This window comes from Sorex araneus, chromosome 3 (assembly GCF_027595985.1).
Source record: "Sorex araneus isolate mSorAra2 chromosome 3, mSorAra2.pri, whole genome shotgun sequence".
Classification (NCBI taxonomy): Eukaryota; Metazoa; Chordata; class Mammalia; order Eulipotyphla; family Soricidae; genus Sorex; species Sorex araneus.
Window position 1 is genome coordinate 1,488,872 of NC_073304.1, and position 16,062 is coordinate 1,504,933.

Genomic DNA, 16,062 nt, shown 5'->3' on the forward strand with positions numbered 1-16,062 from the left:
CAGCACCGTGTAATCCCATCGATGGCCAACATCCAGAGACTATAAAACCAAGCTCCCAGAAGTGCGCAGCTACTTTGCGGCCGTGCAACATCTTATAGACTAGTTCTCCCTCTCAGAGAACCTGGCAAGCTACAGAGAGCTTCCTGCCCGAGTGGGAGAGTCTGGCAGAGTCTGGCAAGCTCCCCATGGTGTATTCATATGCCAATTACAGTAACAATAATGGGTCTCATTCTCCTGACCCTGAAAGAGCCTCTAATGTGGCACCATTGGGAAGGACGAGGAAAGAGAGGCTGCTAAAATCTCAGGGCTAGGACGAATGGAGACATTACTGGGCTTGCTCGAGCAAATCAACGATCAACGGGATGATAGTGATAGTGATAGAGTGATAATGTTACAGTTTACTGACTTTTACCTACAACTTCCAACAGGACAGCAGCCTTACTATCTAGAAAAACGGTCCTATCTGAACAGTCAGAAATGTGAAGGAGGAGACTTAAGACAGGCTCTCCCTCTCTCTCTCCTCCTTCTCTCTCTCTCTCCCTCTCTCTCTCTTCTTCCCTTCTCTCTCTCTCTCTCTCTCTCTTTCTTCCCATTCTCTCTCCTGGGTATTCAAAAAGTAAAGCAGGGGCTGGAGAGATAGTAGATAGGGCATTTCTTTGCATGCAGCTGACCCTGGTACCATCCTGGGATCCCATAACATCCCCTGAGCACCATAAGGAATAATAGTAATTGTTGGATATCATTGGTTTGTCCTTTCTCCCTTGCCACAGAGTTTGGGCTTATCTGGTAATAATCTCTAAACAATTCTAGACTACATTGGTATGTCCTGCTCCCCTTGCCACTAGGAGCTTAGGTATATCAGTCACGCCCATCAAAGTGCTCCCGAGTCACTCCCATTCCTTTGTTTATCTGTTATCACTTCTATGCTCCCTTCCCCAACTAGTTATTCAGTCCTTCCCCTAATCAAACTCTGTTAAATCTGTAAGATCAGACCTTGCTAGGACAGTGAACTTGTATTGTAAGTTAATATTGTCTTTGTCTTCTCATGTCTTTTGAATAGTTTACTTTAAAACAATATCCTTTTTGTATGGACAAAGAAAGACAATTGTTAATATGCTTTGGTAACATGGGACTTAATTGGCTTCAAATATTATTCACTCCTGGGCATCTGCTTTCTTGACTTAAGCCTCAGCTGCTCTTCCTAGCACCCTCAAAAGCAGGGTCCCGATGAGGGACGGGACGGACCCAGGGCAAGCGGTGAGCTATGTGCTACCCTGGCATCGAGATGGGCCTGGCCAAAGTGCCTAATGCTTAACTATATGTTAAGAGCTTGGTCATGGGCATGTCATGTCATGATCCAAAAGCAATGACAATGCTTAACTATATGTTAAGAGCTTGGTCATGGGCATGTCATGTCATGATCCAAAAGCAACGACGAGACTAGGACCCTTTTAGGGCTAGGAAAAGACTAATCTGACCTGAGCACTGTAGTCTGAGATCGAGGTGACCCCAGGAGAGCAATTCTATAAGCTTAATGCATCTCTTGCTATGTCCATACAAAATGATTAATAGGGGCTGGAGTGATAGCACAGTGGGTAGGGCGTTTGCCTTGCACTCGGCCAACCCGGGTTCGAATCCCAGCATCCCATATGGTCCCCTGAGCACTGCCAGGAGTAATTCCTGAGTGTAGAACCAGGAGTAACCCCTGTGCATTGCCGGGTGTGACCCAAAAAGCAAAAAAAAAAAAAAATGATTAATAATATGAATACTTATATGTTAGTTGGACAAAGAGAGGAGAAAGACACCCATGGGATTCCGCTCTTGGGTGGGTGTCCTGCTGAAAGAGATTCTGTCCTAGTGAAAGCATCCCCCAAGGGATAGGACTCTACCCCCTATTGATTGTAACCACACCTATGCATTCGGAGCCGGATGCTGGGGTATTTAAGGTGGCTGTATGAGGGGGTTGGAAAAAGAAGCAGAGAGAGAGATGGGAGTGGATGGAGAGGAGATTGGAATAAATTGCGATTGAGACCAACCATCTTGCCTCCGTTCCTTCCTTCGCCTGCCTCGCCATCGCCATCAATCTCCCCAGGGTGGGGGAAGCGGCTGGAGACTACCGAACGCGGGTGGTAGGACAGTCAGCACCGCTGCCCTGTGCCCAGTGCCCGGCGCGGTGCCGTGAGGCGCTCCTCGCCCTTTCTTTTTCTTTTTTGTGTTTTCACACAAGTACTTACCGAGTGCAGAGCCAGGACTAACCCCAGAGCATCAGTGGGTGTGACCCAAAAACAAAAACAAAAACAACAAATCAAAAACAGTAAAGCAGGAGACTGGAGGACAGTACGGGGGAAAGGTGCTTGCTTGCCTTGCACGTGGCCAACCCAGGTCTGATCCCTGCATCCCATATGAAATCCCAAGCACCACCAGGAGTCATTCCTGAGTGCAGAACCAGGAGTAACCCCCTGAACGTTGCTGGGTGTGACCCCAAAGCAAAAACAAACAGTAAAGCAAAGTGCAGAAACAATACACACACACACAAACACATACACAAACAGTAGTTCAGGATATTCAAAAAGTGAAACAAAGTGCAGAAACAAGAATCACAGCAGGGCCCGAGCACTAGCACGGCGGGGAGGGCACCACTTACATGCAACCAGTCTGGGTTCAATCCTTGGCACCCCATATGGTCCCCAGTGCCCACCAGGAGTGATCCTTGAGAATCCAAACCAAGGTTGGGCAGAGGGCACACACGCTCAGTGTGTGGGAGGCCTGGGTTACCGCCCGCTGCACGCTGCCCAACTGGTGCCCACCACCCTAGGATCCGGGCCCGGCTTCTACGGAGACACAGAACCCAGGTCCCACAGACTTCACTGCCAACGCCGACGCCGAAGCAATGATCAGCACTCTTTTTCTTTTCATGTTAAAATTTTTTGGCACATGATTTGCAATACCATTAATAATAGGGTTCACGTGTACAACATACCACGCCCCCAGGAGGGTGTCCCCCACCTCAACCCACCCAGCCCCCCTCACCTGTGAGCATTTTTTAGCAAAATCCAGCAGTGCTCAGGACTTACTCCTAGCTCTGCTCAGGGATCACTCCTGGTAGTGCTCGGGATACCTGCGGGATGTTGGGAACTAGAACCTGGGTCAGCTACAAGCAGGGCAAGTGCCCTATCCACTGTACTATCTCTCCAGACCCCAGGAAAGTTTCTTCTTCTTAATGTAGGAGTACTGCTATTTATTCAGCCACTGACTAAGCTGACTGAAGCAGGTATGAACTTCACATTGCTTTTTAAATTTTTTATTGAATATCCATGAATATCCATGGAGTGATAGCGCAGTGGGTAGGGCGTTTGCCTTGCACGCGGCCGACCCGGGTTCAATTCCTCTGTCCCTCTCCAAGAGCCCAGCAAGCTACTGAGAGAATCCCGCCTGCACAGCAGAGCCTGGCAAGCTACCCGTGGCGCATTCGATATGCCAAAAACAGTAACAACAAGTCTCACAATGGAGACGTTACTGGTGCCCGCTCGAGCAAATTGATGAACAAGGGGACGACAGTGCTACAGTGCTATCCATGAGATAGACCATTATAAAGCTGTTCATGATTGGGTTTCAGTCATACAATGATCCAACACCCATCCCTCCATCAGTGTACATTTCCTACCACCAATGTCCCTGATTTCCCTCCCACCTTCCTCCAACACCCCCCCACCCAGTCTTCCTCTATTTTTGTGCATTATGGCTTGCAATACAGGTACTAAGAGGTCATGGTGTTTGTTCAGGGTGTTCAGTATTTTTATGGGGACTATAAGGCTGGAGTAGCTTAACTGGGTGGCAGCTTTTGGGTGTCGATGTGACTGCTGAAAGGCTTCCAGAAGTATAGGGAAGTGGGGGGAGGTAGCTCATCTCAACCCTGAGAAAGCCTGGAGATTTCAGTCACAAACCCCACATACCCAAATTTCCAACAGATTAATAATATCTTGACGAGGTCTGTCCTGAGACGGTGGAGTCTGACCAGGGGGCATGGCAGTGATTTTGGATTGTGGGAGCAAGCAGCTGCAGGGGGCTCTGCTTGGGTGGGCACCGGGCTAACCTGCCCTCCTCCAATTGCTCAGCCTTGCACGGTCTGAGATTAACTGCGGCTCTTGGTTCCTTTCGAGATTCATGTACGGGTCTCCGAAGCAAGGCCAAAAACTGAGCTTGTATAGCTGAGTTGCATGTGGTTTGTGGGCATGACCCCCACATACCGAACTTTTAGCCATTTAATTTCTCAGGGAACTTGGCCCCAAGTTGTTGGGGTCCAGTCAGAGGCACAGCAGCAATTTGGGGGTATCAAGAAGCCTGAAGGCACCATCAGGCTGCTGATGCACTCGCCCACAGGTACAGGTTGATCTGCTGGTCACACACCATACCCCCATCAAGTATTTTTTTAAAATAATGTAGGAATATTGCTATTTATTCAGCCATTGATTAAGCTGATTGAATTGGTCATGAACTCCACATTACTTTTTCTTTTTTTATTCAGAATTTAATTTAATTTTATTATTATTTCCCCCCACCCCTCCTTTTTTTTTTTTGGTAAAGTAACAGATTTTATTTGGAGGTGTTTTTGGGAAGGAGGAAGGAATAAACAGGAGAGAGGAGAGTAAGAGTCACGCGCTCAAGAGAGAACACAGGCTTCTCCAAGGGTGGAGAGAGCCCCTACACACATCGAGCTTTAGACACAAAAGCTTGAAAGTACACATCTCAAGAGGGGAGATTCGGGCGACACATGTGCTCGGGCACCGCATGTGCTCAGCTATGTGGGCACAAGCAGCACATGGGCTCAGGCAGCATATGCGCCACCACCCCTTTTTTTGATTCACTGTGAGAAACAGTTATACAGCTTTCATGTTTGAGTTTCGGTCATAAAATCATTAAACACCCATCCCTTCACCAGTGTACCTTTCTACCACCAAAATCCTCAGTATTCCCCCTCCCCCACTCCCGTTCGAATCCTTCCTCTGCCTATGTGGCAGACAATTTCCACCATACTCTCTCTATTTTGGTTACACTCGCTATTTTTTTTAATTCTTTTATTGATTCACCATGTGGAAAATTACAAAGTTTTCAGGTTTAAGTCTCAGTTATACAATGCTCAAACACCCATCCCTTCACCAGTGCACATATTCCACCACCAAGAATCACGATATACCTCCCCCCTCCCCCCCACCTCCCCAGCCCCCCACCCCGCATGTGTAACTGGTAAATTTCACTTTACTTTCACTTTACTTTGATTACATTCAATATTTCAACAAAAAATTCACTATTATTGATTTGGAGTTTCTCCCCCCTAAAGTCGATCTGCTGAAAAGAAAGCATTTGGTAATTTGTTTTCCATTGCTGAGTATGAAGAGATATGAGGTCAGGAGGCCGCACTAGCAGCAGCATAGTTTTGGATTTCTGTATTTTAGTATTTTAGTAACTAAGTCCAGAGAAATGTCTGCCAGGAATCGCTACATTGTAAGCTTGTACCTCTCAGCTACTTTATATTCCACATATGAGTGCGATCTTTCTATATCTGTCTCTTTCTTTCTGACTCATTTCACTCAGCATGATACTTTCCATGTTGATCCACTTATATGCAAATTTCATGACTTCATGTTTTCTGACAGCTACATAGTATTCCATTGTGTAAATATACCAGAGTTTCTTTAGCCAATCATCTGTTTTCGGGCACTCTGGTTTTTTCCATATTGTGGCTATTGTAAACAGAGCGGCAATGAACATAGAAATGCAGATGTCATCTCTACTATACCTTTTTGCCTCTCCAGGATAACATTCGCTATTTTGACACCAGTCTCACCCCCACTCAAACTTACTGAAAGGGCAATATTAGGCAATTTATTTGTTTTGTATTATTTGTTATGGATAGAATATAATATCAGGAAATTCTGTGTCGTTCTCTTCCAGGAGCTTTAGTTTATAGTCTCTGGGTCTTGGCCGTTGATGAGATTACATGGCACCGGGGGTCAGTTTGTGGGTGTGACTGCCAAGCTACTGGGAAACTGGGGAGCTGGGAGGAGGAGGCCCAGTCCTGATCTGAGCGGGCTTGGAGACGGCTTGGAGACTCAGTCACGGGTTCCCGCGTACTTGGGTTTTGCGGCCTGTCCACTCATCCCGTCTTGAGTGAGGCTCGTCCCCTTGGGAGAGGTCTTCTGAGCGTGTGGAGAGTGGCCTTGAACACGGCAGCAGTTGGGTTTTAGAGGTTTTTGGCTGCTGGGGCTCTGTTTGGGGTGGGGAGGGGGACTCAACCCGCCCCCCTCCGAGGTGTCCCAGTGAAGACAGTCTGGCATGGGGTCAGGGTGGGGAGGGAGACTCAACCCGCCCCCCTCCGAGGTGTCCCAGTGAAGACAGTCTGGCATGGGGTCAGGACATTCTGCGGCATTCTTTCGCAGGAGCTTTAGTTTATAGTCTTGACCACTGATGAGATTACATAGTGCCGGGGGGGGTGGGGGGCATTCTATGGGTGTGATTGTCAAGCTACTGGAAAACTGGGGACCTGGGGGGAGGAGGTCCAGTCCCGATCCAAGTGGGCCTGGAGATCTCAGTCACGGCAAGATTTATGGGTCACTGAAATAAGGCCAATAAGTGAGCTTATATAGCTGAGCCGGAGGTGGTTTGTGGGTATGGCTCCCACATACCTAATTTTTGTCATTTAATTTCTTGGTAAACTTGGCCCCAAGTTGTTGGGGTCTGGCCAAAGGCACAGCAGCAATTTTGGGATATCTGGAAGCCTGAAGGCACCATCAGGCTACTGATGCACTCGCCCACAGGTACAGGTTGACCTGCTGGTGGCACCATACCCCCCAAGTAAGTTTTTTTTTTTAATTTTTTATTAGTGAATTACGTAAAAAACATCTGGCAGGGGGGCGACCGGGGAGAGAGAGCCCTGGCAGCTCTTCTTATCGGTCGCCCCTGGGTGTTCAGGGGATTCAGTCCCAGGCCGCTCGCCCAGCCAGAGGGGCCCGGGCCATGGGGCAGACGGAGGAGGAAACGAGGTCCAAGCCGGTTGATTGATCAGTTGCCGTTTATTCCATACACTCCTGTCTCTCTCTCTGACTCTCTCCTGGCTCTCGATCTCCCCCCCAACCCACTCTTACAGCCTAGTTAAATCCCCCCAGCATGAGGGGTTGGGGCTTACATATAGGTGTGGTCACAATCAATAGGGTTAAAGTTCTTTCCCTCAAGGGAAGCTGCTTCTAGGACAGATTCTCTTTCAGCAGGACACCCGCCCAAGGGCGGAATCCCATGAGTGTGTTTCTCCTCTCCTCGTCCAGCAAACATATAAGCATTCATAATATTAATCATTTTGTATGGACACAGTAAGAGATGCATTAAGCTTATAGAATTGCTCTCCTGGGGCCATCTCGATCTCAGACTACAGTGCTCAGGCCAGATTAGTCTTTTCTATCCCTAGCAGGGTCCTAGTCTCGTCATTACTTTTGGATCATGACAGCATTTGTCCATGATCAAGCTCTTAATTTATAGTTAAGAATTATGCACTTTGGGGCTGGAGTGATAGAGGGTGTTTGCCTTGCACACGACCGACCCGGGTTTGATTCCCAGCATCCCAGGGTTAATTCCTGAGTGCAGAGCTAGGAGTCATCCCTGAGCATCGCTGGGTGTCACCCAAAAAGAAAAAAAAAAAAGAATTAGGCACTTTGGCCAGGCCCATCTCAATGCCAGGGTAGCACATAACTCTCCGCTTGCTCTGGGTCCGTCCTGTCCCTTGTCAGGACCCTGCTTTTGGGGTGCTAAGAACTGAGGGCAAGTTAGGCTTAAGTGGAGAAAGCAGGTGCCCAGGAATGAATAATATTCGAAGCCAATTAAATTCCAAGTTACAAAAGCATAATATTGCCTTCATGTGTCTGTACAAAAAGGACATTGTTTTAAAGTAAACTATTCAAAAGACACAAGGAGAGGAGAAAGGCAATATTAACTACAATATAAGTTCAGTGTCCTAGGAAGATCTGACTTTACAAATTAACAGAGTCTGACTAAGGGGAAAAGCTGATTAACTATTTGGGGAAGAGACATAGAGAAGTGGTTATAGATAGACAAAGGAATGGGACTGACTTGGGAGCACCTTGATGGGTGTGACCGGGATAAACCTAAGCTCCTTGTGGCAAGGGGTTGTGGAGAGCCTCCACGGGACCATGCTTTGTAGCGTTCTTTGTAATCAACACCTGTGTGCTTCGAAAACAACTCCTAATAAGGAAACAGGATGTCTTGCCACGCCCATAAGCTGTAACTAACCTATCAGCTGCATACACTTGGGCGTAAGGAGGCAGCGAGGGGTAAAAAGGAGGGAAGCTGCCTAGCTAGGTATGGGATTCCTCCTCGTTCGTCCCTCGTTCCTCTTCTTTCCCGTTTTGCATAAGAAGGTCTCTGAATAAATCGGTGCCAGAAGAATCTCCGGGTTGCGTGTTTTCTTACAAGGGGTAAAGGACAAAGCAATGTCATCCTACAAATCACCATGAGGTACAGTTATAAACTTACAAACTTTTGTGTTTGCGTTTCATACAATGGTCAGGTGCCCATCCCTCCACCAGTGCCCATTTTCCATCACCAATGGTCCCAGCATCCCTCCCACCACCCCACCCCATCCTCCCTCCACCCCATCCCACCCCACCTCTGTGGCAGGGCATTCCCTTTTGCTCTCTCTCTCCTTTTGGGTGTTGTGGTTTGCAGCAGATGGGTGGCCATCATGTTCAGTCTATAGTCTGCTTTCAGCCTGCATCTCCCATCCCGAGTGGGCCCTCCTTGCACCCTTTACCAAGTAAGTATTTTTATTTATTTATTTATTTTTGCTTTTTGGGTCACATCCGGTGATGCACAGGGGTCACTCCTGGCTCTGCACTCAGGAATTACCCCTGGTGGTGCTCAGGGGACCATACGGGATGCTGGGAATTGAACCCAGGCTGGCCGAGTGCAAGGCAAACGCCCTACTTGCTGTGCTATTGCTCCAGCCCCCAAGTAAGTATTTTTTTTTTTTTTTTTTTTTTTTTTTTTTTTGCTTTTTGGGTCACACCTGGCGATGCACAGGGGTTACTCCTGGTTCTATACTCAGGAATTACTCCTGGCGGTGCTCAGGGGACCATATGGGATGCTGGGATTCGAACCCGGGTCGGCCGCGTGCAAGGCAAACGCCCTACCCGCTGTGCTATCACTCCAGCCCCCAAAGTAAGTATTTTTAAAGCAAGAAAGATACCTTTTGTTTGGGGGCTACTGGATCTGTGTAAGGCTCACTTCCAGAGGCACTGGTGGGGACGATGTGGAGCCAGGGCTTAAACCTTGGCTTCCTGCACATCAGCTCTGGGCCTTGCGCTTGCAGCTGAACAGCTGCAGACACCGAGGTATTGTATGCTCAGTAAACTACAGTGGCAAGCAGGAAAATTCCACGTCTGTCACTGAGGCTCTTTCTTTCACTGAGGCTCTTGGATCTGTCAGCTGTGGTATTTGGATCAGAGCGTGTCCACAGATCTCCAAACCAAGAGAGAGGGCAGTGCGGGCACAACAGGCCCGGCCGGGGCTCTCTGCCAATGCACAGCACCCTCTGAGTAGGGGAGAAGACAGGGCTTCCAGCCAGCCAAGAAAGACCGAGCCCACGGCCGAAGGGGAACGGGAAAACAGGCCTGCAGCCGACGAGGAATCTGTCATTCCTGAGGCAGAAGCCTCCTTCGATGCATCTGACACACGCCTGCCCCCTTTCTCCCACCCAGGCAGGCATGTGTGTGTGGAGAGCCTCCGTGTTAGCCTGCACCAGCTCTGCCCCGCCACAGCCCCATGCCTGTGGCATGGCTCACACTTGCCCGGCTGTGCGACAGCCCTGACCTGGTGTTTACCCTGAGCAGGACCAGCCACACTGCCCATCATTAGACGTCACCCAGAAAAGTGCCCCAGGAACAGCAGCAACAGGAAAGACAATGATAAAACGGAATAACCCCTGTCTCCCACGATGGAAGTACTGACCCTCATTGAGGAGACGCTGGCCAACACTGACAGAGAAACGGAACAGGAAGTGCGGACACAGGACGAACTGCTGGCAGAATGAAACCTCAGAAGTACTGAGATCTGAGTGAGGGGACCAGCCTGCAGATCAGCCACAGCGGAAGAGAAGGACTGCACTAGACACTGACCCGCACAAAGACAGAGATTCACTTCTCTCTAGTTTTTGCTGGTGGCATGAAAGCAAGTGTCTCACACAGGCCCCAGGGCCCTGGCTAATTTGTCAGGGAATGAGGCAGAGCCTGGAAAGGTTGCCGTTACTGCTGCTGGAAGTGGGACAGAGTCTGCACGGGGGTTAGTCTGCGTGTGGCCACAGAGCACGGTGGGGCCAGAGGTCTGGGTTCCTGACGGGGCTCTTCCCACACAATCGGCAGGGCCGACTGGTCATCGGGCACTCAGCAGCTTGCAGAGCTCTTCAGGTCCCTGTGTAGAGCCCCGGTTCCCTCTCCTTTCCCAAGAAGGAGCCAGCATGACGGGGGAGCAAGGATGGGCATCGATGTCACCGACACTGTCACCAGTTCACTGGAACTAGCTGGATCACACCTCGTTGAGAAAGGCCTGCACACCCATGGGGGCTCAGCGTTACATAGATTTCAGAGGCCCTAAACCACTTGCTGTGGTGGCCCAGCTCCTGGCCTGCAGAGCTGCCCTGTCATGAAGCCGAGAGCCCTGCACAGAGATGGCATCCCAGCCTGGCAGGTCACTGCACCTCACAGCTCTGTGGAGTCACACGCACTGAGCGCCTATGCACAGCCACAGCACGCATCTCACTGAGGCACACACCAGACTCAGACCACAGTATCTGAGGGTCACTTCCACAGGGAAAGGCAGGCAAGCCAAAGGGCAAAAGCACTTGCACCTGACATGACAAAAACTCCCATCTTTGCTCCCCTGGCTAAAATTGGGCAGGTGGAAGTCAGGGAAACTGCCAACACCCGACACCTGAGAGAAATTTCAAAAGAGAAAATAAAAACTTACTGGGAACTTGGATGGAGGGAAGCTGACACTGGTGGTGGGACTGCTGTGGAAACACTGCACGCCCAAACCTCTGCCATGTACAGCTTTGTGAATCACAGGGCCCTCATTTAAAAATATTAACAAGAACAGAAAGAGCCTAAAAAATATATAAAAGAAAAGAAAAGAAACTGAGAAACTTAGGTAAAGTCAGCTTTCTGGTCTACCCTTAGGAAGACAGACACATAACAGGGCAGGAGCATGAGGCCAGTGGGTTGGCCATTTGCTTTGCACACGTTTGCACGGGTTCAATTCCTGGCATCCCATATGGTGCCCCAAGCACTGCCAGGAGTAATTCTTGAATGCAGAGGCAGCAGGAATAACCCCTGAGCACTGCCTGTTATGGCCCAAAAACCAAACCAAACCAAAAAAATAAACAAAACCCAAAGAGGAAGGCAGACACATCAGCTCACATAAGTTCCCATATGTCTCACACGTCTGTGACATTCATACTTGTCATGTGCTTCAGACACTCCCTGGGTGCTTTCGGCACAGGTGAGGGAACTTTCCATGTCTCCCGCTGACTTGAACTTTAAAGAAAAGGTTTCCCAAAGTGTGATTCTCAGGAGCTCGTGCTGGCTTGGCTTTGCCTCACGAAAGGTCTGTCGCTTACTTAGGAGCATGTCTGCTCTCTAGACACAAGATCTGGGACACGGTTCAGCCACAAAGCTGCTGCCCTGCACACGGGGGGCCACGAGCTGGATCCCCAAAGATCCACACACTGCTGTGAGCCTCAATGTCACAAGTGTGACCTTGGCAAACACCCAGCCAGTTTGCACGGACCACAACAAGTGTGTACCCCCAAGATACTGCTACTAAGGGAAGAGGAAATACCGATGGATCCATTAAATTCAAAAAGCACACAGTCTTTTGCCTATGCTATACATAGATTTTGTGTGTGTGTGTGAAAAAAAGTATGATCTTTTTTAAATGTAGGAATATTGCTATTTATTCAGTCACTGATTAAGCTGACTGAAGCTGGCATGCACTCTGCATTACTCTTTTTTTTTCAATTTTTTATTGAATAGCTATGAGATAGACCATTACAAAACTGTTCATAACTGGGTTTCAGTCAATGATCCAACACCCACCCCTCCACCAGTGCACATTCCCCACTACAATGTTCCCAGTTTCCCTCCCACCATACCCCAACACTCCCCGCCCCTCCAGCCTGCCTCTATGTCAGGCACTTTTCTTCTCTCTCTCTCTCTCTCCCCCTCCCTCTCTCCCCCCCCCTCTATCTCTCTCTCAGGCACTTTTCTTCTCTCTCTCTCTCCTTTTGGTTTGCAATACAGGTACTAAGAGATCATAGTGTTTGTTCAGGGCATTCAGTATTTTTATCAGTAAGGTTAAGGCTGGAATAGCTTTTTTAACTGGGTGGCAGCTTTGGGGTGTGGACATGACTGCTGAGGCTTCCAGAAGTACAGGGAGGTGGGGGAAGGTAGCCCATCCGGGCCCTGAGAAAGCCTGGAGATTTTTTTTTTTAATTTGTTTTTTGGGTCACACCTGGCAATGCACAGGGATTACTTCTGGCTCTGCACTCAGGAATTACCCTTGGTGGTACTCAGGGAACCATATGGGATGCTGGGAACTGAACCCAGGTTGGCCGCGTGCAAGGCAAATGCCCTACCCGCTGTGCTATTGCTCCAGCCCTGAAAGCCTGGAGATTTTATTTTATTTTTTTTTTTTTTTTTAAAGAAATATTTTATTGAACCACTGTGAAAACAAAAAAAAATACAAAGCTTTCAGGTTTAAGTCACAGTCAAATACTGATTAAACCACCATCCCTTCACCAGTGCACCCGTTCCACCACCAAAAAAAAAACCTGGAGATTTTAATCACAAAACCCACATACCAAAATTTTCAGCAGACTGTATCTTGGTGAGATCCGTCCTGAGATGGAGAAGTCTGGGTGGGGGGATGGCAGCAATTTTGGATTGTGGAAGCAAGCGGTTGCCAGGGGGTCTCTGCTTGAGTGGGCACCAGGCCAACCCATTCCCCTCAAATTTACCCTGGTCTGTTAAGCCTTGTACAGTCTATTAAGCCTTGTACAGTCCGAGATTAGTATACAGTGCGGCTTTTGATCTCTTTCGAGATTTATTTATGAGTTTCTGAAGCAAGGCTGGTAGAGGGCTTACACGGTGGTGCTGGAGTTGGTTCGTCGGGGTGACTGCCAGTGCTTCCAGGAGTGCTGGGAGGCAGTGGGGATGTAGCCCATCCCAACCCCAAGAAAGCCTGGAGATTTCAGTCACAAAACCCGCATACCTGAATTTTCAGCAGATCATATCTTGGTGACCGTCCTGAGACGGAGTCTGGCCAGGGGCGTGGCGGTGATTTTGGACTGTGGGAACAAGCAGTTGCCAGGGGCTCTGTTTGGGTGGGCACTAGGCTGACCCACCCCCCTCCAATTTACCCCGGTCTGTTCAGCCTTGTGTGGGTCCAAGATTAATTATGGCTTTTAATCTCTTTCGAGACTTATGGGTCTCTGAAGCAAGGCTGATAAATGAGCTTGTATAGCTGAGCCGGATGTGGTTTAGGGGCGTGGCTCTCACAAACCTAACTTTGGTTGTTTAATTTCTTGGGAAACTTGGCTGCAAGTTGTTGGGGTCCAGTAGAGGCACAGCAGCAATTCTGGGGTACCAGGAAGCCTGAAGGCACCATCAGGCTGCTGATGCACTTGCCCCTTGGGTACAAGTAGACCTGCTGGTGGCACCACACCCCCAAGCAAGAAACATGTGAGGGGAAAGAGAGGGAGAAGGACATGTGCAAAAGCGAATAAACACTTCTCCAGAATAGAAATAAGCATGCAAAGAAACACAGAGACAAGATAGCAAGAGAGGTGTTCAAGAGAGAGCAAGGGTTTGAAGAGCAAGCCTACACGGGCTTATCAGAGTGAACTTCTCTTCTAAGCCATACCCAGAGCTGGGGGTGCTCCCAGGTGTGCCTGGAGGACCATGCAGTGTCACGGATGGAACCCAAGGATTTAGCATGCAAGACCTGTCATCTCAGCCCACAGGTATTTATCCCAATCTCTCCCCACCTGCCACAAGTATCTATCCCAATCTCTCCCGCTCACTCCCCCCTCCCCACCACAGGTCTATCCCTATCTCTCCCCCCCACATATACACAGATATCTATCCCTATCTCTCCCTCTACACACAGGTGACTATCCCTATCTCTCTCTCTCTCTCTCTCTCTCTCTCTCTCTCTCTCTCTCTCTCTCTCACACACACACACACACACACACACACACACACATACACACAGAGGTATCTATTATTCCTATCTCCCCCCCAGCAAAAATCTATTCCTATCTCTCCCCCCACATACACACAAACACAGCTATATATCCCTAGCTCTTCCCCCTACAGGTATCTATCCCTATCCCCCCCCCCACACACACACACACACATACACAGGTATCTATCCCTATCTCTCTCCCTCACAGGTTTCTATCCCAATCTCTCCCCTCCCCCACGGCCCACAGGATCTATCCCTATCTCAGAGGTATCTGTTCCTATCTCTTTTCAGTCTTGGGGATCAAATCCAGGACCATGCAAAACATGTGCTCTACCACTGAGCTCTACCTCTGGCCCAGGGCTAACTTCTATTTTAATTTACTATGTCATAAAATCTTAGAATTTCCCTAAACTAATGCAGCTGTCACTTTTCAAAGACTGTGAATCTGAGTTCAAAGGTTCTGGTTTCCAAGAATCAAAGACCATGACTCCGGTTTCTCTGTCTAAATCTTCTGTGGATTTCGAGTATGGAAGTGAGATACTCTAGTAGATGGAATGCTTGCCTTGCATGTGGTCAACCCAGGTTCCATCCCTGGCCCCTCATATGGTGCCCCCAGGCCCCACGAGAAGTGATCTCCAAGCTCAGACCTCCAAGCTCAGCATCAGGAATAAGCCTTGAGCACAGCCAGATGTGGGCCCCAAACAAAACAAAAACAAACAAAAACAAAATAGTGTGCGGAAGCCCTGTGTTCAAGTGAGTGAGCAGGCAGGCTGCCGAGAAGCTGGGGTGACACTGCACCATGCAGATGCTGCCCGAGTGATGCAGCAGCTGGAGAGAGGAAAACGCCTGTGTGGGGCCAGAAGACAGCACGGGAGTGAAGGTGCTCGCCGGCCAACTGGGGGACCCGAAGTCGGTCACTTTTGAGGACAGAGCCAGGAGAAAGCCCTGAGCACTGCCAGGTGTGGCCCCAAAACCAACCAAACAAAAATATCTGCCATATCTCTAGGGTCTCACAGCTGGTGACAGAAAGCCAAACAGGCAAACAAAGCCCGGGCTGGGGCGGGTATGATCAATGCCTCTTTCCCTGTCCCTTCTGTGTGACGAAATCCAGGGGTCTCTGTCTCTCTGTCTCTCTCTCATACACACACACACACACACACACGGCCACTGTACACTGGCGGCTGCACTCAGCAACGTGGGACAGATCCCTCTCAAGGCCTCATATACACAGGCAGGTGCTCTACCACTGAGTCACACTGCTGGGCCTCCAAAACATTCTGATCACCAAAGTCAATCAATGAATCCCAAATTATTTAAAGGGACAGAAAAGGGAGGCTTGGATTGGATCCCCCACTCTAACCCCGAGAACTCCCAGAAGTGACCCCAAAGCAACAAGCCAGGACAGACCCTGAACACTGAGGGGGTGTCCCCCAAACCATAAAACCCTGCTCGTCCTCTGGCCCACTCTCTATCCCTACCTCAAGAGTTAATGATGATAGAAACCTTAGAAATGATCCTCCACAGCTTTGTTTTATGATTCAGACATCAGCTCTGCTTTCAGACGCCAAATCCGTGTTCTTCCTAAGAGCAGCTTTCATTTCCTACTCCCTCTGCCAGCCACCCTGAGTCTGTGCTCGCTACTTCAGTGGCTGCTCACAAGTGCCTTACAGTCTCGGGCAGCTCAGCGTGGGTTCTGGTTCCTCTTCTCAAGGCCCTGGGTAAAGGAGAAGCAGCTGAACACACACAGGCTTCCAGGTT

The 16,062-nt window shown here is 49.2% G+C and overlaps 1 protein-coding gene across 6 annotated transcripts in view; it reads right to left on the reverse strand.

Moving 5' to 3' along the window:
• TECPR2 (tectonin beta-propeller repeat containing 2) overlaps nucleotides 1-16,062 on the reverse strand; it is a 65,707-nt gene that overhangs the window by 37,184 nt on the left and 12,461 nt on the right. Inside the window, exon 2 of one of the 6 annotated variants that reach the window (XM_055133488.1) lies at nucleotides 15,808-16,018. The exons of 4 other annotated variants lie outside the window; for them this stretch is intronic. The gene's annotated coding sequence lies outside the window, so the exon portion shown is untranslated. Of the gene's footprint in view, nucleotides 1-15,782; nucleotides 16,019-16,062 lie in introns of all 6 variants that reach the window. One more of the 6 variants, XM_055133487.1, reaches the window with a different exon arrangement.